Below are 25,705 nucleotides of genomic sequence, written 5' to 3'. Positions count from 1 at the left end.
TTACCACAGTGACAGAATGAAAGTAGAATGAGCATATATCCCTGATTTTGGGGGGTGGGGGTTCTGAGAAACTTCTAGAAGGTTTAATAAAGCCTAGAAGGCTGGGTCTTATTCCAGAACACACACATGCTCCTGCCCTCCACTCTCCGCCCTCGCTCTCTCACTCTTAATTTTCTCTGTTGGGCATACAACAACATTTCCTTCCTTAGCAGAGAAGGTCCTTCCAAAGCACACTGTTGGCAGGAAAGGGAAAGAAAATGGTACCATTAGTGATTTTCCCTGTCTAATATTCTGTGACAAAAGCAACGAAGGGGTAGCTCACAGTTTGAAGCTGCCATCCTTCCTGACAGTCATAAGGACAGGAGCTTGAGGAAGCCGGTCACATTGTGTCCAGAATCAAGAAGCACAGAGCAGGCCAGCAAGATGGCTCAGTGGGTAAAGGCACTTGCTGCCAAGCTTGATGATCTGAGTTTGATCCCCAGGACCCACGGGGTGGGAAGGCAGAGTTGAGTCCTGCAAAATGTCTTCTGGTCTCTATGCATGTCCTATAACATGGCACATTCACATAGTAATTAATTAATTAATTCGTTTTTAAAATGTATAATTTCACAAATAAAATATAAAACCATGAACAGTTATGCTCAGCTCACTCTCTCCTTTGTATTCAGTCCTGGCTCCCAGTTTAGGACATGGTACCACCCCCATTTAGTGTGAGACTTCACACTTTAGTTGACCTACCCTAGATACATGGCATGCCCACATGGGCATGCCCCTTTCCTGTGTGACTCTAAAGCATATCAAGTTGACAGTCACTATAAGTCATCACAACTATCTCAAGAGCCCAACCTCCCTCTCTACAGTACAGGGAAGAGTGGCCGAACCTTGGCCAGGTTCCATATGCTCATCTTTGTATCACCTGTGTTCTACCAAAGACGCCTCTGAGTCTCTGGTGCTTAGGCCTCTACCCACACAGCAGGTTCAAGTGCAAAACCATAGCATTTCACATACCCCTTGTAAAGATGTCCCCGCAGTGTAGTATTGTCAACTTCCAATACCCACTTGTCAGCATGGTGGAAATGTGTTGCCAGCGAAAGGGAGTGGACAGGTGTTTGAAGTGGCCCAGAGTTGGGTACTGATGTCTCTGCTTCTCGCTATCATCTGTGTACCCAGACATCTATGAGATGTCCAGCATCCCACTTGGAATATGGTTGCATGAGAAATGGGCTCCAGAATCAACCATGGGCTGTCTGGCTTGCTGCGCATAGATTTTGCTATGGTATGGAATCACGGCGATGTCCACATGGGCTTCGACGAGCAGATCTCTCGGCACCTACGTCAAACCTTACTGTCTCTGTAAGGTTATCATGTGTTCCCCTTTGAGTTGTCCTTTATCTCTGGGAAACCTTGCCAGAAGAGCTATCATCACTTAGCACACACTGTCCCATGACAGACTCCTCTGTGTTTGCCTACCTCTGTCATGAAGCTGAACTTGGAGGGTGTGGAGATGGGGGCAGGCACTAACTTGATTTACATCCTTCTTCCCAGAATCCAGATTGAAGAAATTGAATGGGTATGCAATGTCTACAGATTTAGAGTATAAAGGGTAAGGCTGGGGAGATGACAGTCACTAAAATACTTGCCAGGTGAGCAAGGAATTTGGTCTCAAGAAACCATGTTTCAAGAAGCTAAGCACAGTGCTACATAGTTGTGGGGGTTTTTTTTTCAATTAATTTTTAAAATTTTTTATTAAAAATAGTTTTTTCCATATAATATATCCTAATTATGGTTTCCCCTCCCTCTACTCCTCCAAGACCCTCCCATCTGGACCCTTCCCCTTTGTGTCTCTCATTACAAAACAAACAGACTTTTAGTGACTGCTTCTATTTCACTCGCACACATATGCAGCATGCTAGTCAAATGCTGGGCTAGGGCATGGGACCAGTGAAAGGCAGGTGGCTGCTCCAAAGAGCCTGCAGGGGAAGGACTATGCCACCAGATACTACCAAAAAATACATGCATGTTTGCAGCTTGGAAAAAAACAGTCACTGGGAGTCAGGATGATAAGGATGAAGAACACCTCAGTGATAAGAGAACCAGAGACAGCAACTTCTAAAGGGGGGAAAAAAAAAAAACTCCAGCCGTGTGGAGTTTGCCACTGACCATGGTGTAAATTCCTCTTATATAGCTGATTTCAATCCACTGGCCTGATATACTGGGAAGAGCAATTCCCATTGGCTCTAGTGGGTTCTGTAGGTCACAAGAATGAGCTCTGCTATGTGAATATACAGTCCAGGCAGAGGCAGGAATAGTAAGTGCAAAGGCCCTAGGGTAGGAATAATGTGTGCTTCCAGATCAGGAGTGGGAGTATAGCCATCCCCACAAGTAAGGGACTGAGAGGCTTGTGCTAAAGAGAGAGAGGTTGGATCACATGGCTAGAGAGGTCTTTGAAAAGTCTAAGCCCTGAAGCCCTCATACTAGGGAGGTGTGGCCAGATGAATCTCTGGAGAAAGGTAAACTTGCCCCAGATATCCTGGACAATTTATCTCAGCAGGTAAAATAGAGACTGCTGAGCATGGTGCCACACACCTTCAACCCTGTACTCAGGAAACAGAAGCAGCTGCAACTCTGTGAGTTCAAGGCCAACCTAGTCTGTATACTGAGTTCCAAGCTAGCCAGGGCTACAAAGTGAGACCTTGTTTAAAATAAATAAAAATAAAAATAAAAGAACAGATTGTGCTCCCTGCCTTGTCCATTTACCTTTCATCTTGCAGTGTCTGAGGTGGGTGTGTGTTTACTAAACAAGAAAATCAAACATTTCAGCTGGAAAAAAAAATATTGTAATGTCAAGTGTGTCCACCGCCTACCCACCCTCTGCTTTAAAATGTCACTGGGACAGACTTGCGCATACGGACCTGGTTCTCCTCTGAAGATGCAAAGAGTGGCTTTCCAGAGGCATCTAAACCCAGAAAACTCTAGCCAAGAATGTGTGACCTCCTTGCACCTGGCCTGTGCTTGCTTCTGCAGTCCTGGTCATGGGACTGGGATGGGACATGGGCAGTTTATAAGTGGTAGCAAGGAAAGAGCCCCTCTAGGGTTTGGATATAGTGAGTCCAAAATCAATCTGGGATGGATCTTCTTAGACTCTACTTGGTCCACATTACAGATCACTATGATAACTTCAACTGGATCAGGAGCTCACAGACGATATGAGTAGGCTTCCAGCGAAGGTCTTATTCACATGCCTCTAGGAGAAGATGTTACTAAAGCTGCTTATTTGATTTTTTTTTCAAAAGATGTACCTTCAGTTCCTTGCCGGAGGACAGGGCATGTATTCAAAACAGATACTCTTAGCATAGTTTCTGAAATCCAGCCCACCACCCTCTAACACACTCCAGGAAGACCCCTGAGACACAGGAGGTCTTCACTCTGTGTATTTGTGAACACCAGTTACTCCTCCTCTCTAGGCACAGAGGAGTGACAGGGTCGATTCCTGCTGGGGAACCAAATGATGACCTGCCAGACCACTCTTGGGAACAGAACAAAAACGTCCAAGTTCTCCATGCCAGGTCATACACCTGTCACCTCCTACATCTTCAGGGAAGACATCTGCAAGAACTGGGTCTAGAAATAATTGTTGTATCCTCTACTCAGTTGCCTCTGTGTCTTTACCTTCCATCTTGTGTTTCTGGAGGTGTCAAAATTTAATTTCCTTTGCTCAAAGAAAACACCACAATATAAAGCGACTTAAGGGAGAAAGGGTTTGTTTTGTTTTGTTTTTTTCAGCTCACAATTTCAGGTTATAATTCATCATTTTGGGGGAGTCAGGATGTCAGATGGTTGAAACAGTTAATCATGTCAAATCCACAGTCAAAATCAAAGAAATAAGGCATGCATGCTTGTATTTAGTCTGATTTCTCCACTCTTATACAGCCTAGGATCTCAAGCCTAGGGAATGATGCCACCCATGGTAGCCTAGGCCTTCCCACATTAATTAGCATAGTCAAGACATTCCTTTACAGACAGGTCTTCCCAAATCATTAATTACCATAGTCAAGACAATACCATACAGGCATCTCCACGGGCCAACCTGATGTAGACAATCCTTCATTGAGGCTTTCTTCCCACAATCCTAGATTGTGGCAAGTTGACGATTAATACAACCATCATAGGAAGAGACTGGAGAAAATGTTATACCTGGGTTTACCACTGGGGAGCCCTACCCAGCAAGATTTAGAGGGAAGAAGAGAGGAAGCTCAGGGTACTAGCAGTATTGGTTCCCTCCTCCCTGGTGCCCATGCTCCTCCATCAAAGTAGCCTTCTGGGAAGGTTCTATCCTCAGATAGTAGTAGACCATGTAGATAGTTACAGTCATATAACACAGCTCCAACACTATGGCCTCTACACTCATAAGCTGGCATGCCACCATAAGGTACCAGAGGTGGGTGAAGTAATGAGTGACCATCTTCTCAGTTCTAGAGACCAAAGTCCAAGATCCGGTGCCAGCAGGTTCCATTGTCTCCTTGGCTTGCTGGTGGGCCACCATCATGCTATTTGCTCCCAGACAGCCTTGTGTGCCTAGTCATTCCTCTTGTCTTCCTTCCACATGGACACCAGTTAGATTGGATTAGAGCCCTACCCAAATGACCTCATTTTAACTTAATCTCCTCTTAGAAGACCTTTATCTCCAAATCCTGTTACATTCTGAGGCTTGGAACTTTGAGACATGAATTAGAAGGAGGGAGTGATACTGTTCAGTCGTCTCTGTCGGGTCCCCCATGTCCTTTGCTAAGCACTTGATCATAATGTGAGTGGCCCATCTGTTTCTGCTGACTGGTTGATCAAGGAAATGCTGGGTTTGTCTCTCTTGCTTGGATTTACACTAAGCTACCCACTTGTAACCCTCCCCTGACAGCCAGGAATTGGAAAAGGTATATAATCCAGGCTAAACTGTCTAGAGATCTAACCAATCAATCCACGATTACATGAACTGCCTCCTCTTTCATAAGTCTAGTCCCACAATCCTCCTAGCTCCAAGACTGAGAGGCCGTGGGTAGGTCCCACCTCCCTTCCTTAAGGCGTCGACAGTGTATACAAGGATCTGGGACAGGGCATTGCCAGATCCTTGTCAGTGAAGAGGAGGTATTTTGGTTTCCACTGAGGATACCAAGCCTGAAGTATGTTTCAGGAGCAAATGGGGGCCAAAAGAGGATGTGGGATCCCCTGGAAATGGAGCTATTGGCAGTGGTGAGCTACTTGATGTAGGAGCTGGGAACCAAAGGTCCTCTTGAAGGGCAACAAGCATTCCTAACCACTGGTCCATCTCTCCAGCCCTAAAGGTATTTTAATATGAACTTAAACATGAGAATTAAGAGACAGAGGGACACTCAAAGTGAGACATACCCAGCATAGGCTTTACAAGGGAAAATAGGAAAAAGAAAAGCTATACATACCCAAGTATGAATCCTCAAGGGAGAACAGCAATTGACTGCCTTGGTCTTATCCATATGTACTCCTGGGGAGAGCAGCGATCAATTGCCTTGGACTTAGCCATAACCTTTTGCATCTACTCTTTCTCTCTTGATAAAAGAGATGTGTTGTGGGGTGACTCCAGAGATGTGTGATGGAGTTAGAATCCGATGGAGTAAAACCAGGAGCCACTAAGATTGCACAAGGGGTTCACATATGTCCTTTCCCACGGGGTTTCTGGTGAGGGTCCTAGAAATTACAGGTTTGTGGCTGGAAAAGGCAGTTGTTAACTGTGCTGGTATCCTTGCGCTGTGACTAAGGCTTCAGCCAGATTCCAGAGGCAGAAGCTTTCTTCTGATTTCTCATGTCTCCCAAGATTTTCTGTGCCCTTTTTGTCCTGACTCAGATGGGATTATGGTCACTGGGTAAAGGGGACATCAGGGCACTCATGATCCAGGTGAGGGCTTGGCCTTGGGAGGTAAGGTATACATACATCAGAGGTCAGAGGAGCCAACATCTCTGCTCTCATCTCAGCACCTGCTTCACACCCATGGCTCTTTCCTAAAAAGGAATGAAAGAGTCTCTCCTGCAGCCAACTATGAGTGACCAAGGTCTGGGAACGTAGATTCGGGTTTCCCCAAATAACGTGTCCCAACATGGTGACCGTCCCATGAAGCTTTTATAGCAAGAGAACAAAGAAAATCATTAATCAAGATTGTTTTTACAAATACCATAGTAGAAACATCAGACAGGCAGGTTACAGCAAAACCAGGAAATCTGTGCCATAGGCATCAGACTTTTCTTTCCAAAAGGGTTTACCTGATGATCACAAGGACATTAGGTAGGTCACAGAGGTGGGCAGCATACCCTGGCAGCCACATGCCCATGAATCCCCCCCCCACACACACACACACGCGCGCGCGCACGCACACACACACACAAATACACATACATACACATATACACACAGACACAATAATGATAAAAAAATGATAAAAGTTAAAGAATAGTCTTATTTCATTTGTTTCTGTTTTATTTTTTATTTCCTGAATCATGGTTTCATTATGTATCCCAGAATGAACTTGAACTCACTATATAGCCTACTGGGGCTAGCTACCCAGAGTGCTAGGATTACAGGCAGGGGTCATCATGCCAGGTTGTCGTTGGCATGTAGCTTAGTGGCAAAGAACTCTTCCAGCACATAAGAGGTTCTAGCTTCCATCCCCAGCACCAATTAAAAATGTAATGAAATTATTTTGGAGTGACTTCAGGAGGATTGTACCCCAACTTCAGTGTGTGGGGGGTTAGTTCCATTTCTCATTGCTACAGAAAAAAAAGAACCTGATGAGAAGCCACAGCAGGGAGTTGGGGGTTATTTTGGTCACAGTCTGAGAGGACAGTGTCCTTTGTGGTGGGAAGGCATAGCGGCAGGAGTGACTTTTGACTGTGACCGTGGTCGTAGGAATCTGAGGCTGCCTACTCACATCTGCACAGAAGCAAGACAATGGAATGGCAGTGTGCAGCTATCCCTGTTCTGTTCCAACCAGTCCAGGACCGCCAGCCCACAGAGTTACGACACCCACATTCAAGAAAACAGGAGGTCTTCACCTCTGTTCCTCTAATCCTCTCTAACCCTCCCAGACACACCCACCGGGGGTCCCCACTAGTTCTATAGACATTGCTTCATCAGATGGAGATGACAAACAAATTTGCCATCCCACCTGGGACCATACAGAGTTATTTGTAAGCTCCCATGCAGTAAAGACCAGAGGGCACTTGGCATGTGCTATGCTCACAAGATGACCCCAGCTTGCGATTTTCAACCACTGCCTCTAGTCCACAGGCGTTCATTCTCACCTTTGGCATCTCCTGTTACCAGAGTGGCATCCAGCAGGTGGCACTGGTGCGAATTATAAAACGAGGGGTGTTTTATTTTGATTTCTGTCATGCAGTTTGGGGTTCCTATAGATTATCGCTTGATTTTTTTTTTAAATGTCTCTTCTTTTACGTGTTTGTGTGTGCGGTCATTTTATTTCCACCTACCAAATCTGTCCATATAGACAGAGTTCTGACACTTTTCCCCTTCCCCCTCTTCTCCCTCCCACCCCTCCTATCCCTCCCCCTCCCACTTCTCCATCATGTGCTCCATCTTACAGGCTTTGCCTTCTCTGTGATATTTCCTGAAGATTCCAGTCTGGAATCCACTTACTGTCACATCCACCCAGACACTCTCTCTTTGGGTATCAACTTGGGGTGCCAATCAATTTTTTAGGACTCTGAAGAGAAGGGTCCCGTGTGAGCACCCCAATCTCTCCTGCTTCATCCCCACCCCAACAGTTATCTTCACTTCTTAAGTCCCGTCTTAATTTCTTCATCATCTGTCCCCAACAGCAAGGCTCCCCAATTTCTGTGTGTCCTGATCCATGCCCAGGGGGAGGACCACTCTGGCATACAGTAACTACTGACTGATTCAGCACACACTCAGGGGCCACGTGTTAGTTTGGAGGTGGGGGCTGATTTCTTTAGGGCAAGGGAAAATGATGCAAATAGAGTCCAGAACATTCTCCATGCTTCCCAAAGTATGTGCCTTGTGTGACTTTCCTCTTGGGTAGAAGAAGACTGTGTCTGGATCTAAGAGAAGACAGAGAAAGAGACAGGTGTCATTCCTGAGGCCAGGTTACAAGGACTGTGACTGTCTTGCTGCCACACAGTCTGTCCTCTCTCATTTGGCCTAACACCTGCTGGGTTCTGAGCCATAGAGAGGCTCACATGGCAAGGAACTGGGGATGGCCTCTAGGTGTGCCTGTAGGGGACCATCTTGAATACAGTGGACCTGCCCACTGTGGATGGCACCATTCTCTGGCTGGAATCCATGCTCATAGACATAAGGAAAGGGAAGCTGAACAGTAGCGTGCATTCGTCACTCTCTGCTTCCCAATTGTGGATGTAATAGGACCAGCTTCCAACCAAACAGACCATGTCCTTGAACCACAGGCTCAAACCAACCTTTTCCTTCTCTAAGTTGCTTTTGCCAGGTTGTTTTATCACAGACAAAGGAGAAGAAACTTAGACACTGGATTAGTTATAAATGACAGTAGTGCATTGGGCTCCTGATCCAGGAGGCTGGAAATGCAAGCTCCTGGTACTGGCCTTTGTACGGAACCATCTGTGATAAAAGGTTTGTTAAGGCTGTCCTTTCTCATGGTCCCTCTGCTACTATCACAACATGAATCCAGCCTGAGGACAGAGTCCTCCTGACCCCAACAGTAAAGGTTCTATGTCTTAAACATAGACAGAGCGGGAACTGCATTATCACTGGGAACAGCCAAACCATGGACAGACCTGAGGCCAGGATCCTGGGGCCCCCTCAGAAAGGGGAGACAAAGGGCACAGGTGCTAGGTGCTAGGTACCAGCTGGGACTTCTAGAACCAAATACTTAAACAGGAATCAGGACCAGTGGCACATACCAGTGCTGAAGAGGTAGAGAAAGGAAGAGTTCAAGGTCATCCTTGGCTACGTAGAAAAATTTGAGGCTAGCCTGGGCTACACAAGACCTTGTCTCAAAATGGTTGACTAAACTCTAAGTAGACAAGTAGGGAAGTTATTGGCACTTTCTGGAAAGCACCAGCAGGGTGGAACTGAAGCCCTGTTTCACCAGAGGGCAAGCCAGATCCTGGGACTTTTGCAATCATTTGAGAGTCTCCAAAAAGACACACTGGAAGCTTCGTGCTGTATCCACCAAAGGCAATTTCACAGCCTGGTACCTGCTCGTTACTAAATAAGCTGCCTCACTCAGAGAATTGAAGTTGGGCCTCTGCAAGGTAAGAAGCTCTGAGAGCCAAACATTGGTGGCAGACACAGCCCAGACATGAGGAGCCTAGAGCGTTCCCCAGAGTGACCTGTAGCTAAGATTAACCTGCGGCAGCTACGGAGTTAATACAGTTCCCAGCCCCACTCTTCCTGCTCTGTCTCATGAGACAGTGAGGAGCCCTGGGCACACCAGATACAGTTAGGACTTCCTGGGAGATAGGTTGTGTGTGTGTGTGTGTGTGTGTGTGTGTGTGTGTGTGTGTGTATGTGTGTATGTGTGTATGTGTGTATGCATACATGCACGCACACATGCATGCATATGTATGTGTGACTGTGTTAGGGGTGTGTGCATGCATGCGCATGGATGTGGATGCCAGAGCTTAACCTTGCATGCAGTTCCTCGGGATCTGTGCACCTTGAGTTTTGAGACAGGTTCCCTCACTGGGACCTGGGACTTACAGATCCAGCTAGGCTGACTGGCAGTGAGCCGAGAAATCTATCTCTGCTTCCCCCGAAGAAGCAAATTCACTTTTATTGTATGTGTATGGGTGTTTTGCTTGCATGCATATCTGTACAACATGTAAGTGCCTGGTGCCTGAGAAGGCCACAAGAGAACATCCAGTCTCCTGGAAGAAGAGTTAGACAGTCGTGAGCTGCAATGTGTGTGCTGGGAATCAAACCCAGGTCGTCTGAGAGAGCAGAAAGTATCTTAACCTCTGAACCATCTCTTGAGCCCTATACCTGGCTTTTTAACCTGGATCCTGGGGATCGAACTCAGGTCCTTGCGCCTGAGTGGCCAGTACTTTATTAAGTGAGCTATCTCCACAGTCCCTCCAGCTGGAATTTTACATGGCCATTCCAGATCAAGGGGCCTCAGTGGTTCTTGTGTTTTGAATGTGACGTGTCCCCCTGCAGCTGGTGCTTCTGAACATGTTGTCCCAAGTCGATGATGCTGTTGGAGGAGATCATGGACTCTTTGGGAGGGATGCCTTGCTGGAAGCAGTTTGTCATTGGGGAGGGCTTTGGGGATTTATAGCCTGGACCTGCTTCCTGTCACCTCCCTCTGCTTCCCTGTATGGGTGTTAATGTGACAAGCCAGCTCCCTGCTCCCACTGCCCATTTCCATGCCAACCCATCATGACAGACTCAGTCCCTCATGCACCATGAGCTACAGTAAATGCTATCTACCCTGAGTTGGGTTTTGTGAGAGAATCAATATTGGGGTAGAAGATCTATCACGGTTTCTCTGTCCAGTCCTGCAACTAAGCCCCAACGTTGAAGGCTTGGTCCTGTCTAGAGGATCTGCCATTGAGAGGTGACTGGACCCTGAGAACTCTGCTCTGGGTTCATTCTTTGAAGGGTGAATAACATGGCATTGCCAGGACATAGGGACTAATTAGAGGAAGTAGGTCACTGCGGGAGGGGAGGCCCTAGAAGGACATGCTTTCCCCTAGGCCCTTCCTGTCTCCCTCTGTGCTCCCTGGCTGTGCTAAGCTGTGCACCTTTGCTGCTGCACGGCCTCTACCATGATTTTCTGCTCTACATAACCCAGAAGCCGCAGAGCCTGCTGTCCCTGACTAGAAACCTCCGAACTGTGAGCCACAGTAAATCTCTGCTCCCTTGGATGTCTGGAACAATGGCCAACATGTCAATTAGTACACAGTCCTTCGAGGTAAATGTGTATCACTGGCTTGTCTTGGGTGGCCAGCTCAGCTGTGCTGATTGATGACTGAGCATGCTCAGTACCTGTGGACCATCTGTCTGCCTGTTGGAGTGCCTGTTCTATACCTATCTCATCCTCCATTAATTTAGCGTGGGCCTGTCATCATGGAAGCAAAAGAGGGAGGAGTATCATCACTCAAGGCCTCTTCAAATCTCTGCTCGTCTGTGTGCATTGGCATCTCAACGTGTTCTTGACCAAGGCTTGTCACATGATCAAGCCCAGACTGAAGGAGCCATTTTGCAGTTCTCCCTGGTCCACAGATCTACCTGTTCTGTCAGCTTTGTAACATAACAGCCCATCATTCCTATGTCCATCACTGTCCCTCACAGAGTTGGCCCTGTACCTGTTTACTTTTCCATCCATTCAGTGACCTTCATACATGCAGAAGTCAGAGCACAACTTGTGTCAGTCCATATCTGTGCTGATCTCTGGCTTGACTGATGATGTGTGTGTGTATGTGTGTGTGTGTGTGTGTGTGTGTGTGTGTGTGTGTGTGTGTATTCTAGATCCATTCATGCAGAAGTCAGAGCACAACTTGTGTCAGTCCATATCTGTGCTGATCTCTGGCTTGACTGATGATGTGTGTGTGTGTGTATGTGTGTGTGTGTGTGTGTGTGTGTGTGTGTGTGTGTGTGTGTGTATTCTAGATCCATTCTGTGCCATCTGGTTACCCTCATAGCAATTCCATTTTGCTCCCACCATTTATTACAACCCCAACATAGACACCTAGGTGCCCTCTGCTCCCATACGTGATGATGGACAGGTCCCTTCTCAGATCTGCCCAGCCATGCTGCCTTCAGAGCAGGTGAAGGGCTGCTAGACCCTTGTTCTCAGTTAGCTTAGGTCAGTGTGAAGTTTCTCACTGAAGGTGTTGAGGGAACAGAATTCAAAGAGTTCAAACACAAACTATTCCTAAACAGTCAGGGTGTTAGCACAGCCTACTGGTCTACCTTTGAACCTCTGGGCATGGAGGGCAGCAGAATGAAGGGGCACAGCTGCTTCAGGGTCTAAGTGGGGAATGTTTGTGGTGACAGAGACACCTGGCCTTCAGGTAATTTCTAGCTTTCCTCAGACTGCTTGAGAAGGTCACCCAGAATCTTGAGGAAGGGGCTGTCTCTATCAGCAGCTGCCAATCCTGGCGCTTTGATGCTGTCCACTCTTCCTACAAGGAAGAAAGAAAAAGGTGTGGGTATGTGCTGGGCTTTCTCTGGGTGAAAAGAGCCTTGTGGTTTTGCAGTTTTGTTTAGTGGAATTGGGAATGTGATAGCCTGCCCCCTAGAGGTCCTTTGAGGAATGACATGGACAGCTGTGCCTGGGCCCTGATGTGAGCAAACATAGTATTTGTATTCCCAAGTCATGAGTCCAGAAACTGAAGCACAGAGAAACTCATTCTGCAGGTTGCAGGGTCTGGGGAGTGCGAGCTCTGTAGCCTGGCCCTGAAGCCTCATTCATCACCAGGAACTTTGCCTTGGATCACTCTGGCCCCAAACGTTCAGTACAAAGCTATTGCCTAGTGTATCTGAGATGAGCAGAGGTCTGGAACGCACTGTGAAAGCCAACTGCACTGAGTGGCGCTTTAACACTATTGAAGGATCAGTTGCTAAGTGGCACCGAGAGTAGCTGGTAATGGGGTGCCAAGGTGTCTCTTGATTCCCTTTGTTCCTCTGTATGAATAAGTTGGAGAGATGTGGTTTGTTTATTTGCTGTTGTTATTGTCTTTATATAGGGAGACACGCTGTAACCCAGGATGGCTTCAAAGTCATCACATAGCCCAGGTGACCTCCAACTTATGCACAATCCTCCTGCCTTAGCCTCCCTCGTGCTGGACTGGCAGGTTTGCATCACCACACCTGGCTAGAGTAGAACCTCAATTCCCACAGTCCCTCTCAGCTCTGGCGTTCAGTGCAGGCCTGTGTGGACAGGCTCAGGCTGAAGGACTCTCCTTTACCTTGCCACAGTAATCAAGCACACAGCGTCTGGTCTCAGGCCACCACTGGCTTCTACACAGAGCCTCAGGTGACAAGGGCTCAGTGAGGTCCAGGGCAGTGAGAAAGATGTTTGAGTCCCTCTATCCTGTCAGTTGGTGATTTTTATCTTTCTTAGCTCTCTTTAATGTGTAATTTCTAAAATGGCCATCCAACATCTGTCATGTGTCAGGGACCTTGTCTTACATCCTCACTGTCTCTAGTGATTCTATATGCTGTCCCCTGGGCTGTGCTGGTGTGATGCAGTGGTCATGAAGGCTGACCGCAGTGTTTCCAACCTCTGTCTGTTGCCATCTCCCCCTGCCCACCCTGCACCACTGAGTGGATTTCCTGCCCCTCTACTCTCCCAGTTGCTGGCACCAGCACAGAGCTGCAAAGTGTCCTGAGGTCACTTCCTAGGATCTCCAGCTAGAGGGTGAGCATATTGATGGGATCATGGCCTCCACATGAGAGAAAACAGCTTCACGGGGATTTCCTACCATCGGCAGACATGTCTGACCTTGAACACCAGGCCACCTTTCCTTTCACAGACTACCAGTGTACCCACTGCTTGCTCCCACCAAGCCCCATCTTCTTTTCCTCCTTCTCCTCTCCCTCCTCCTCTTCCTTCTCCTCCTCCTCTTCCTCCTCCTCTTCTTCCTCCTCTTTCTCCTCCTCTTCCCTCTCCTCCTCTTCTTTCTTCTCCTCCTCTTCCTCCCCCCTCCTCCTCCTTCTCCTCCATCTCCTTTGTAAAAGGGCAGAAGTAACCAGCTACATGGATTGCAGGCTTACAGCAGTGCTCTCTATAGGTGCTTTACAGGGTAGCCTGTCCCATCCTCGGGGTAACATTGTGAGATAAGTCAGCACCATATTATTCCATTTCACAGATAAGGAAACCAAAGCCTAGAGACGTTAAACAACCTGTCCAAGGTCACACGGTAAGCCACAGAGAGAGCTTAACTGGCTACAGAATCCAGCATGGTCATGACAGCTTTATTCATTACCTGTCTCAGATACTGCTCATTCGTTCCTCCCTTGGAGAGACTTCCAGCTTACATAAGATAGGATTCTAGTTCTCCACGAATCCACTGTGTGGGTCTGAGAAGCTATGTTTTTCTATTGCTGAATAGCAAATAACCACAAACATGCCACCCCCCAGCCACTGATCCCCAATAACCACAAACATGGCCCCCAGCCACTGATCCTCAATAACCACAAACATGGTCCCCCAGCCACTGATCCCCTGCCAGTGTCTGGAGGCCGGGCATCCGGGTGTGGCTGCATGGTGGGGGCTCTGCTCAGGGTCTCACAAGACTGACACCGAGATGCCACTAGAGCTGTGCCCTCATCAGAAGGGGGACCCTTGCCAAGCTCCCTGGCTCCAGCCAGAGTTCACTCATTCACATGCGGAGCGCTGTGCGGGTCACACCTGCATGTTGGCACACTCCACAACGAGACTTTCGCCAAGAAACGATTGGCCTTCTCTTCTTTAGTAATCAGGGAACGGAAGACGCTGCATTTGCTGTGTTGCATCGCCAAAGGCAGTTTTCGGGGTATTTGTGTTGGGTGTGTTTTCTAAATTACTGCTTTGTGTGCTTTCTGGAAGCACGATGCATATGCTTTGGCCTCGGAGAGATTTGCATTTTGGAGCCAGCAGGTTGGCTTCCAGTGAGTAGGAGACACCACCACCGCTGAGAAGGAATTGGGGGTGTTGTAAATTTGAGGAAACTCCTGTCACACATCCTCCTGGGCACCTCTTCCCTTAAAGGGATCAGTCATAGCCCATTACCTCACATCTCCTCAAGGCCCACGCAAACACTGGTTACTGTGACTGACTACCGACTCAGAAACAAATGGAACACGAGTCATGATTATAACGATGTCCTGTCCGTGTATGTGCTAGAGCCACAGCATGCATGCTAATTCCTAAGCTTTGTGTCCTCTGGTGAGGTTGTGGTGTGAGGTTTCCCCCATCGTAGTCATGAGGCAGCTGCTGCTCAGAGCTGTCAGCTCACACAGTTTGGAGATCTCTAAGACAGCATTGAAAGCCAAGCCTGTGCCTTACTCTTCCCTCATGATCTGACTCCAATATGACCATCATAAACTCAGGCTTTGAATGCTTGTTCCCACAGCTGGGAGGCTGCAGAGTCTTCAAGAAGCAGGCCCTGTGTAAAGGAAGGAGGTAAAGGTGGACTGCTAGAGGTGGCTCTTTAAAGGCTGGGGCCCCTACTTCCAGCCCTGTTCTTTCTGCTCACTGGGTCACCAAGATGTGAAGAGCTTCAGGCATCATAAACTTTAGTCTCCTTTTCCCGCCCTGGTGGACTGATGCCTTCTGATACCATGAACCAATCTAAAAATCTTTTATACTTGTTTAAGTCCCTTAAACGTATTTGGTTCAGGTCTTATGGTAAGGTTATACAAATACAGGTAGCACATCACCCCCAAGCAATAAAAGTGGCCCAGGCAGCCTTTTTCTATGTTTGTCTGATGAGAATTCTGGCAAGACGACTGTACACATCTCCTTACCTGTGGTCCCCACAGCCCTGGTCTTCTTGCCTCTTGCTCTGAGAAAGAGCTGAGATACTGTGCCCTGGGTAGTATTACTTCCAACGGTTGGCCTACAGCAGAAAGGACTTTGAAAGTGGCAAAGGCAAAGGCAAAGGCGACCAAGCCCTCCACCAGTTCTGTGACTCCTCCCCCCACCTTCTGCTAAGCTCTTCGTCTTTAAGTGATGGCTAAGGCAAGGAGACGCTTGGCAAGAAAGAACTGCACGAGGCAGTTGTCCCCTCTACCCACAGCAGAGCCGTCAGGAACATGTGATGTTGTATCCTGTCTGAAGTCATAACACTCCAAAGCCAGAGCTCTGTGTTTGGGACTGGTAGATATTCCATCCCGAGAGCATATTTGTCTTCAAAGACTCACCTCTCGAGTCCTGATGCACACTGATGTTTTCTTGTCCCCTGAAAGGCTCCTCCGCAAACGTACACTCAGAACCATTTTTCCCAAGTGCACTAAAATCACCCCGACCTTGTTTTCTCTTTCCCTTTGGGTTACGGCAGTATTTAAAAGGCTTTTCTGAAGAGTGAAGCCTTATCTAATGTAGAGTTCTCCGGTTCCCCATCACAGAGATCCAGGCTGCAGGGACTCACATGTTCCTCCTGCATTCCTTGTCCCTAAACATTTAAGCCATCCCTACACTCTGGCTACACACTGGCACCTCCTCTTAAAGGCTGAGAAGAAAGCGGCTGGACCCAAGGTCTTTAATCAAGGCCTCCGTCCATCAGCCAATAAGGGCAAGAGGCATTCCCCTCCATACTCTAAAAGGGCTGGACTGCTTGATCAAGAGTGTTTGGAGAGTAGACAGTCCAGGTTAGTGAAGCAGGATGCCAGCTTCTGTATCCTGACACACACACACACACACACACACACACACACACACACCACTCCTTGCTAGCTACAGGGGAAAATATGTGCACATATGAATGTGTGCACACAAATGGGTGTATAGGGGCACATGCGTATTTAAATTTATACATAAATGGAAGGTTACTCTTACCACCAAAATTCTCTCTTCCTGGAGCAAGTCTGTTGGGGTGAAGATGGGGCACACTAAAATTAGTGGGAGCAGATTCTCATCAGGCCGGGTGATCTTTCCACTTGGAGACTGCAGTGGAGTCTTTCTAACTGAGCAGAGGCTTTGGATAGGTCCAGGAGGAGGAAGGAGGCAGCTGCTGGATGGACCCTGCCATAGCGCCCCCTACAGGTCACTCTTGGAATCAAGCCTCGTGGCTGCAGCCTTTTGCTCCGCCCCACTCTGCTACCCCTAACCAAACCCAACCTCTCTTCTCTAGGGCCCTCTGGTGAACCTATGAGGCTTCTCACCAAGGGTGGTGAGAATGACTCAGTAGTCACCACGGCTCTCCTCAGACGTCAGACACAGTTCCTGATGCACCTTGTGTCTGTATTAGTTGCTCACAAGTTGCTGAGACAAGATGCCTGGCAAACACGAGTCAAAGGAGAGAGGGATTGATTTGAGCTCACAGCATGGGAAATACAGTCCACTGTGGGTGGGAGGGCACGTCGGCAGGAACGGGAGGCGGCTGGTCATAGTCCGGAAGCAGAAGGAGATGGCTGCTGTGCTCAGCTTGCTTTTAATTTTTTAAAAGATTTATTTATTATTATACATTAGTACACTGTAGCTATCTTCAGACACACCAGAAGTGGGTGTCAGATCTTATTACAGATGGTTGTGAGCCACCATGTGGTTGTTGAGATTTGAACTCAGGACCTTCGGAAGAGCAGTCAGTCCTCTTACCCGCTGAGCTATCTCTCCAGCCCCCATTGCTTCCACCTCCCCCTTCTTTGGTTTTTCAAGACAGGGTTTCTCTGTATAGCCCCGGCTATCCTGGAACTCACTTTATAAGCCAGGCTGGCCTCGAACTCAGAAATCCACCTGCCTCTGCCTCCCGAGTGCTGGGATTAAAGGTGTGCACCACCACCGCCCGGCTCTGCTTTTAATTTTTAATTCAATCCAAGATCCCAGCCCATAAGATGGTGCTGCCCACATTATAGGGTGGGTCTTTCTCCCTCAATTAACCCATTTTAGAAATTCTCTCCCAGATATGCCCAAAGGTTTATCTCTTTAGTGATTCCAAACCCTGATAATGGTCAGCATTAGGCATCACACTTGGTTGGGCCCATCTGTTGCACACTTTGAAGCTTCTGGGTCAGATCTAATTAATGAAGATGGATGGAGTGATCGCAACTGAGGTCCCAAGCATATTCTGCTTTCTGCGCCTTACATAGGTCCCTCCCTCTGGAGTGCCTTTCCTTTCCACCCCAACACTTTGCCCAGTTTCCCAGTCAGAACCAACTCTCCTTGTACACATCTCCATCATAACCACACTGCCTACAGCATCATGACGTCAAGGCTTATCTATCCATCTCACATATTCATTCAGGGAGCGTGCATCTGCCCTCGTTTGAGCCAGCTTGCTGTCACTGTGACGGCATGCCTGAAATGAACTTACGAAGAAGCCTATTTGGCTCATGGTCTTGTCGGTTTCAACCCATGGCTGCTTGACTCTGTTGCCTTGGGTCTGTGGCAGCATGATACAGTGGAGAGAACCTGTCTATCTCATATGCCTACCCATCACCTAACTTCTTCCCATCCTCTTAAAGATCCCTTTAGCCCTTAGTAACACCACAGGCCAGTGACAAGCTTTCCTCGCAGTTGCCCTGGAGGAAGACACTTAAGATTCACACCATAACTCCCCTTACACGGACACTTTCTTATACAACACCTGTGCAAGCGCCAGTGGATAGTCGAGAGACATCTTTAACCTCACAGCTCACACACTCTAAACAGAAAGAGCACCTAAGGCCAAAATCAAGGTGTCACAGCTAGGTGAGGTAGTGTGGGACTCAGGGCTTGAACACCTTAGTGCATGCCCAAGGCTCTGGGCTCCTTAACTGGTACTGTGGAAATATAAGAAACGGGGTCCAGGTAGTTGCTGGACTGTCTCGGGACACTCTAGGGAAGGACTCGTCCAGTGGGCGCTGGTAAGTTTCAGCTCCTGAGTCCTTCTGTCTCTTTTGTGCTTGGCCCTTGCCCATGAGTGTCCACATCCTCTTATAATCTGTCTTGTAGACGTACATGCTCATTAGATACAAGGCATACTCTAGCCTAGCCTTATTTGACCTTGACTGTTACCCCAATGACATCGACAGAGACTCCGCCCCCAAAGCTTCTGGATTCTGAGTGTAGTAAGTTTGAGTGGAACCGCTGCCCCTCTAACAACTGTGACCTTCATGTTATTCTGCTGGGTCTAGATAGCAGTGGAAACTGAGGCCCAGAGAGGCAGTGTGTCTGGAGCATCCCTAGCTGGGCTTGGCCAAGCAAAGATAAGTTGAGTCATGGCCCCAATGTGAGTACCTTTCCTCCATCCATGTTCCTCCTGCTAGAAGCGCAGGGCTGAGCACACCAGCCGCACAGCATCCTTAGCCTGTTCCCTGGTTACCAATGAGAAGAGCAAACTGGGCCTCTTGGCTGCTCTGGCAGAGCCCAGAGGGCATCCACCTCACAGGTTCTCTTCTGAGCCAGTATTTCCATGGTCAGCCACACAGACCAGGAATACCTGGTCCCTATGCACAGGGTGCGTGTGGAGAGCAGGGGTCTCTGGGACACCTGGCTTATGTCCTGCCATGTTTTGTGCTCTGTTTTCCAGCCATTCACATTGCTACTCCTAAAGGTCACTTCTGATTCTCTGTTAAGAAACAGTCACTCATTTTCCCCTTACGTCCCTCTCTCCTGCTTTGTTCTGCCTCCACATTCCCTCTCCCACTGATGTGAGTAATGGCCACGGCAGGCCGTGTGCACTCCCGTTCCACTAGTCTCCGTGTCCCCTAGCCCAGTGTGCTAATGTCCTGGTGGGGATTCTACTCTCTCATTGGGTTTTAGTATCTTACAATATCCTTTGGGGAATAAAAGGAGGAGAATTGCTGACAATTTTTCCACAAATTTGGGCTCGTACAAGAGTAGTTTTCTTTGAATCAGCTATGATTCTCTCTTTTTATGTAGACCTAACATTTTTGTTTCCTTTCCGGGCCGCCGCTAAGTGGGCTGTTAAATAGTTGGTCTCTTCTGCTGCTGGGTTTTCAAGCTGTGAGAGTTTAGCACAAGCAGACATGTTAGAGGATTTTTCTCATGATGTCCTTGTCTTGTGGGTCACATTTGACAGAAGCAATGAAGGGGGGAGGGGTTAATTTAACTCCTACACCAGGAGCTCTCCCTGTCTGGGGTGAGATGGAAGCAAGATCCCTGAGATGTGGAGGGACTGATAGACAGAACATAGAAAGAGAAGGGTGTGGGGTATGCAGACCAGAGCTTTCAACTTCCCAGGCAGCGTGGCTTTCGACCTAGGGTTGCTGGGTCTCCAAGATGCAGCCCTGATTTTCAAGATTAAGAATCTGGGTCTGCTATCAACTGTTACGTCTTCATTTCTTTTATCATTTCTGTGATTTAAAAAAAAAATCAGTCTGATAAAAGCAACTGAAGGAGGGAATGGTTTGTTTTAATTCACAGCTTGAGGTATGACCCATCAGGGTGGAAGTCAAGGCAGCAGGATCTTGACGCAGTTGATCACATCACATCCACTGTTAGGAAGCAGAGAGAGAGAGATGAATGCTGCTACTGCCTGGCCCCCTTTATCCATGCATATCTTCAGGATCCCACCCAGGGGATGATACTGTCCACAGTGGGTGGGTCGTCCCACATCAATTTACCTAGTCAAGATAATCCTCCACAGACATGCCCAGAGATCCACAGACTCCCAGATGATCCTAGATCCTGTCCAATGGAGAGTTAGCAGTGACCATGTTGTTATCATCTACTATTATGGGACTGAATTCCTGGGGAGACAGAATATCTATTCACCCCAGATAAGAATCAATAATAAGCCAAAGTGCAGATAACACTCAAGTCTAACTTGGAGAGCCAATGAGTTAATTGATGTTACTTTCAGGAATATGGGTGCGGGGTTACTTGCAGGAGCTGAAATGACTCAAAGACAGTTTCCTCTTCAAAATCCCAACCCAGCAAGAGTGACAGCTCATGAAAGCTGGAAACCCAAAGCTCGCTGCACAAGCAATCCAACAGGTTGGGCAATGTCTTCTCTAAGTAGCTCAGTTGGATTGAGCATCTCCCATGCAACTCAGTTGGTCTCTGCTTCTTCCAGGTAGTTTACCCTATCTGAGTGTTCCTCTAAGCAGTCCTTACTGCTTATACAGGGGGGAGGAAGAGCCCAGTGGAGCTGCTCAGTTTCAGGAACTTCCTGAAGCCTTTGAGCTGTTTACTTCCTGAGTTTAATGAGCTTCCCTGTAGGATAGAATGTTTCACCTCATTTAGACCATCTAGCAACTTAATGAGTTCCCCCAAGATGGAAGGTTTTATATCAGAGGAAACCAAATTACCCACAGACACTATGTGACTGAACCATGTTCAAGCACGCTCATACACCACTTTACATGCCTCTTCCCTTGAAAGCCTGCCCCCTTGACTCCAATACAAGGCAGGTAGGTGTGTTTGTTGTCTGTCCAGCCCTCAATGTGCAGACAATGAATGTATTTTTGGTCAAGTGAGCAGCATCTCTTTAAATGTTTGTTTAGAGAGTTATCTCCATAGTCACCTGCCAGGTACATCTCACGTACTGAACATCTGTGTTAGATGTTTAAACAGAAGGGGAGAAAATAGGTGAGACCTCTTGCCCATCCAGAGCTCAGACCAGAGAGGGAGAGAGGAGGAGGTAAAATGGACCATTAGATTAGATTGTATATGGTGGTCTGTTAGCAAGCGACAGTCACTATGGAGAAAGCCTGGGAGGCAGAGGAGGATGGATCACAGTGTAAAGAATCCACAGGGCGCCTTCAGAGCAAAGGTGAGTGCAGAGGCCCTGGAACATTGGAAAACTAATCAAGTCTGTGTAACAGGGGTAGGGTGTGCAAGAGGAAATGTAGAGGAAAAAAAATCGGAGATTGGTGGACCACCTTCCCCATTCCAGATGGATAAGACATCAAAAGTTGGGGATCTTGAGGGATGCGTCATGAGGTACCTGGGAAATGAGTGATGGGTAGAGCCAGGGCTATGGTTCTGGATCTTTGCTGCCTGTGGCATGATTAGAGAGTCCACTAGAAGGTGACACATGACCCACCTTGTCATCAGCTGATGCTGCTGATGCTGCTCTAACTCGGAGAAAAGGAAACCGGAAGCTCTTTAGTGTGCCCCTGAGAACACCTTCCACGGCAAGGTGGTTCCTGGCAGCTTGTTATCTCCATTTGAGCTAGCCTCAGGTTCACAGCTGGATAACAGCTGCCTCTCTGTCCCTGATGCTGCCCCACCCAGGCAGCCTCCCAATCCCTGCAGCCTCCCCACACCTGCAACCTCCCACACCTGCAGCCTCCCCACACCTGCAGCCTTCCCACACCTGCAGCCTCCCCACACCTGCAACCTCCCACACCTGCAGCCTCCCCACACCTGCAGCCTCCCCACACCTGCAACCTCCCACACCTGCAGCCTCCCCACTCCTGCAGCCTCCCACACCTGCAGCCTCCCACACCTGCAGCCTCCCCACACCTGCAGCCTCCCCATCCCTATTACATCTCTGGGTTGCCAATGCCACCGGGACTCTGACTTCTTTCTTTCCCCCAGAGATTCTTGTGTTCCCTGGAACCACCTGAGTCTGGGAGCGCATTTAATTTAGGGCCTCCACCTGTGCAGTCAGTAAATTACTTCTGCCCGTTCACTCTGACGAGACCGTCTGCCATGCTGACCTTTCCCTGCCTCGTGTGTGGGAGACATATTTCTTTGCTTAATTTCTTGTGCCATCTCCTTTCTGGTTCCTGGCTTTACTTCCTAATCACTTTGGTGGCTGCCCTTCCTTGCTCCCTTGCTTCTAAAACGCTCTTCTGCTGCTTCCCTCTATGACAGGGGTGCCCTCTAGCCTTCTGCTTCTGAGGTGACCTTCACAATCTGCTGAAGAACTCCTCATTACCAGGGTATAGGAGGCCCAGGGTATAAGATGCCCAGGGTATAGGAGGCCCAGGGTATAAGATGCCCAGGGTATAGGATGCCCAGGCTATAGGATGTGCAGGGTATAAAAAGCCCAGGGTGTTGAGTTTTGCATATGTAAGTACATGTGATGTGTGCATAAGTGTTTATGAATGTTCAGATATGTGTGGTGTGTATTAGTACATGTGCCCACATTTATATATGAAGTTGTGTGTGCATATGTATGTGAATGTCAGTGGGGTCGAGAATTTGACACCCAGTGTCCTCCTCAATCATTCTTCACCTTATAGATTAAGGCAAAATCTCTCACTGAACCCAGAGTTTGCCTTTTTATCTGGTCTGGCTAGCCAACTCAACTCCAAGAACCCCCTATTTCCGCCTCCATCTTGCTGGGATCTCAGGTGGGGGCCACACCCACCCAGCTTTTACTTGCTTTTACACAGGTTTGGGGGCTATGGGCTCTGGTGTTCACACGTGCAGGATAAGTGCTTACCTGCCGAGTCATAGTCATGGTCCCAGCCCAAGGCAGTGGTTTGATGTGCCTTGTAGAGAAGTGAAAGATCTGTATATCGTAAAATTGAGCAGCTGAGGGCTGGAGAGATGGCTTAGCAGTTAAGAGCACTGACTGCTCTTCCAGAGGTCCTGAGTTCAATTCCCAGCAACCACATGATGGCTCACAACCATCTGTAATGGGATCTGATGCCCTTCAGTCACAGCTACATTGTATTCATATACATAAAATAAAATCTTTTTTTTTTAAATGAGCAGATGAGAATCTTGACCTCTGCCTTGTCCATGGTCAGGTCCTGACTAAGGAGTCACCTTAGAGGTGACAGGTCAGTGCTGGCACATATACAAACCAGTGAAGGATTTCTTTATGGCGCTTTGGTTTGGTTTTGATTTTGGTTTTTCTTGTCATCTCCTTTAAGACAAGGCCTCATGTGCCCAGTCTGTCCTCCAACTCTAAGTAGTTAGGATGACCTTGAACTCCTGATCTTCCTGCCTCCACCTTCCAAGGTCTGGGATTACAGGTGTGCACACGCACACATACACACACACACAAACACACACACACAGAGTAGTGCCTTTCTAAGGTTTCAGAAATCCTAAGCAGGTTTGGCAGCAATCTGTGTATAAGACTGCCCACCGCAGCACTGTTTATTACAAGGGCAAATTGAAATCCAAATTGGCCATCAGACCCTCAGCGGCTCACACTGGATGCATGTCAAGTTAAACAGCAGGATACAGGGAGGAAGTCACAGGCCCTGAGATTGGTTCTCACAGATACAGAGAGACATCCAGAAAACAGGAGTGGAGGTTAAAAGAGGACTGGGGGGGGGGGGGGGAATCCCTGAGGACCAGAGTTTGGGGACTCCCGGAATGCACCAAAAAAGCCTGAATCAGCAGTGCACACCTCTAACCCCGATTCTTTTCCAGCAAGATCTGTGGTGGAGACAGGAGACTCTCTCAGAAGCTTGCAGGCCAGCTGCCTGTAGCGCACAGCCTGCCAACAAGAGACACCAGCAAAGTGGAAGAAGAAAGCCGACACCCGTGGCTTTCACACACATGCTGTGGCATATTCGGGCTTGCACAAACTTGCACACAGAAATTAGAGGGGGAAACGATCAGGTTCAAATAAGCCAACTGCCATGGTACCCCAGTATATGTGGTGATTTGTTGTTATAGAATAAAATCATGTATCCATTACAGGGCAGACATGATGTTATTAGGAAATGCAATTAGATAATTCGCAAATCTTAAACATTAGGGTGTTCTCCAGTCATTGAGTGGCTATAACATTCTGTCCAATTAACATAAAGAGTTCAATTGAATGAATGCCCTGAAGAGTATCTTTCAATAGCTAGGGAGATGGCTTAGTAAGTAAGGGGCTTGCTGCACAAGCATGAGGAACTGAGTTCAAATCCCCGGCACCCGCTCAGAAACTGGGCAAAATGGCACACATTCAGCACTGTGAAAACAGAATTAAATAGCTACCAGGTACTTGGGGGCCAGCCGGCCAGCCAGCCAAGCCAAAACATGGAGTTCCAGGTTCCATGACAGACCTCCCTCTCAAAAAATAGAGAGCAATAGAGAAAGACACCCACCATGACCTCTGACCTCCATGTAAGCACACAGGCAAGTGCACCTACACACATACACACACACACTCACACTCACATAGCTGCGCATTGCACACTCATACGTGCACACGAACATCTCTTGGTGACCAAAGTTTATTTAGTGAACAAGAAGAAATAAATGTGCATTCTTCTAACATTGTTTTGTGTTCAGTAACCGCGGAAGCGTACTACTTTCAAAAAAAAAAAAAACCAAGACAGCCCAGTAGATGTTGAAACATTCGTAGGAAAGTATTTGGGAGATGTGTAGTGGCAATGTCCCCAGCCATTTCTCGGGGAGGGGGCACCCAAAGATGGGTAAAGGGATGTGTGAGGATTAGCTGGCTGTGTGCCTGGGGGTGCTGGAGCCCTGTATCCGGTTCCCACACCTAAAACTAAAAACCCTCAAGAGAAGCATCTTTCCTCTGTCTTTTACTGTACATCTGTCTCTTTCGCTTTTGGTGGAAAGCTTCAGACATACAAATTAAGATTATGACATCAGGTTAAGTGTCCATCAACAAATGACCAGATAAAGAAAATTCAGTATATATTCATAATGAATAGCCATAAAATGGAACAAACTTCGGCCAGTAAGATGACCCAGTGAATGGCACCCGACAGCAAGCCTGATGACCTGGGTTTAATCCCTCGACGCCCAAGGTGAAGGGAAGGGAGAGAACTGACTTCCACAAGTTGTCCTCTTGAGCTCCACCCATGTGCCATCATGTGCACATGCCACTCCCCACACACACATACAAATAAATGTGGTAAGAAAACATACACAATAAATAAAGTGTAAATAATCAGATAAACAAATGTAATAATAATAAAAAACACTTTAAAAGTATCATTTGCAGGAAACATAGATAAGCTGATATAATTAAGTGAAAAAAGCCAGGCTCAAAGATGAATATTGGGAGCTGGGCGTGGTGGCGCACGCCTTTAATCCCAGCACTTGGGAGGCATAAGGCAGGTGAATTTCTGAGTTCAAGGCCAGCCTGGTCTACAGAGTAAGTTCCAGGACAGCCAGGGCTGCACAGAGAAACCTTGTCTCAGAAA

General features: G+C 47.8%; 1 long non-coding RNA gene across 1 annotated transcript in view; it reads left to right on the top strand.

The window, feature by feature from the left end:
- Nucleotides 1-25,705, top strand: part of Gm42339 — a 73,981-nt gene extending 48,276 nt beyond the window's left edge. The window contains exon 2 of the long non-coding RNA XR_003955298.1: nucleotides 1-25,705. This exon is cut by the window's left edge and continues 6,210 nt beyond it. This is a non-coding gene — a long non-coding RNA (predicted gene, 42339).

This window comes from Mus musculus, chromosome 4 (genome assembly GCF_000001635.26).
Source record: "Mus musculus strain C57BL/6J chromosome 4, GRCm38.p6 C57BL/6J".
Taxonomy (NCBI): domain Eukaryota; kingdom Metazoa; phylum Chordata; class Mammalia; order Rodentia; family Muridae; genus Mus; species Mus musculus.
Note: the sequence above shows the minus strand (reverse complement) of the source record. Positions and strands in the feature narration are given on the sequence as shown.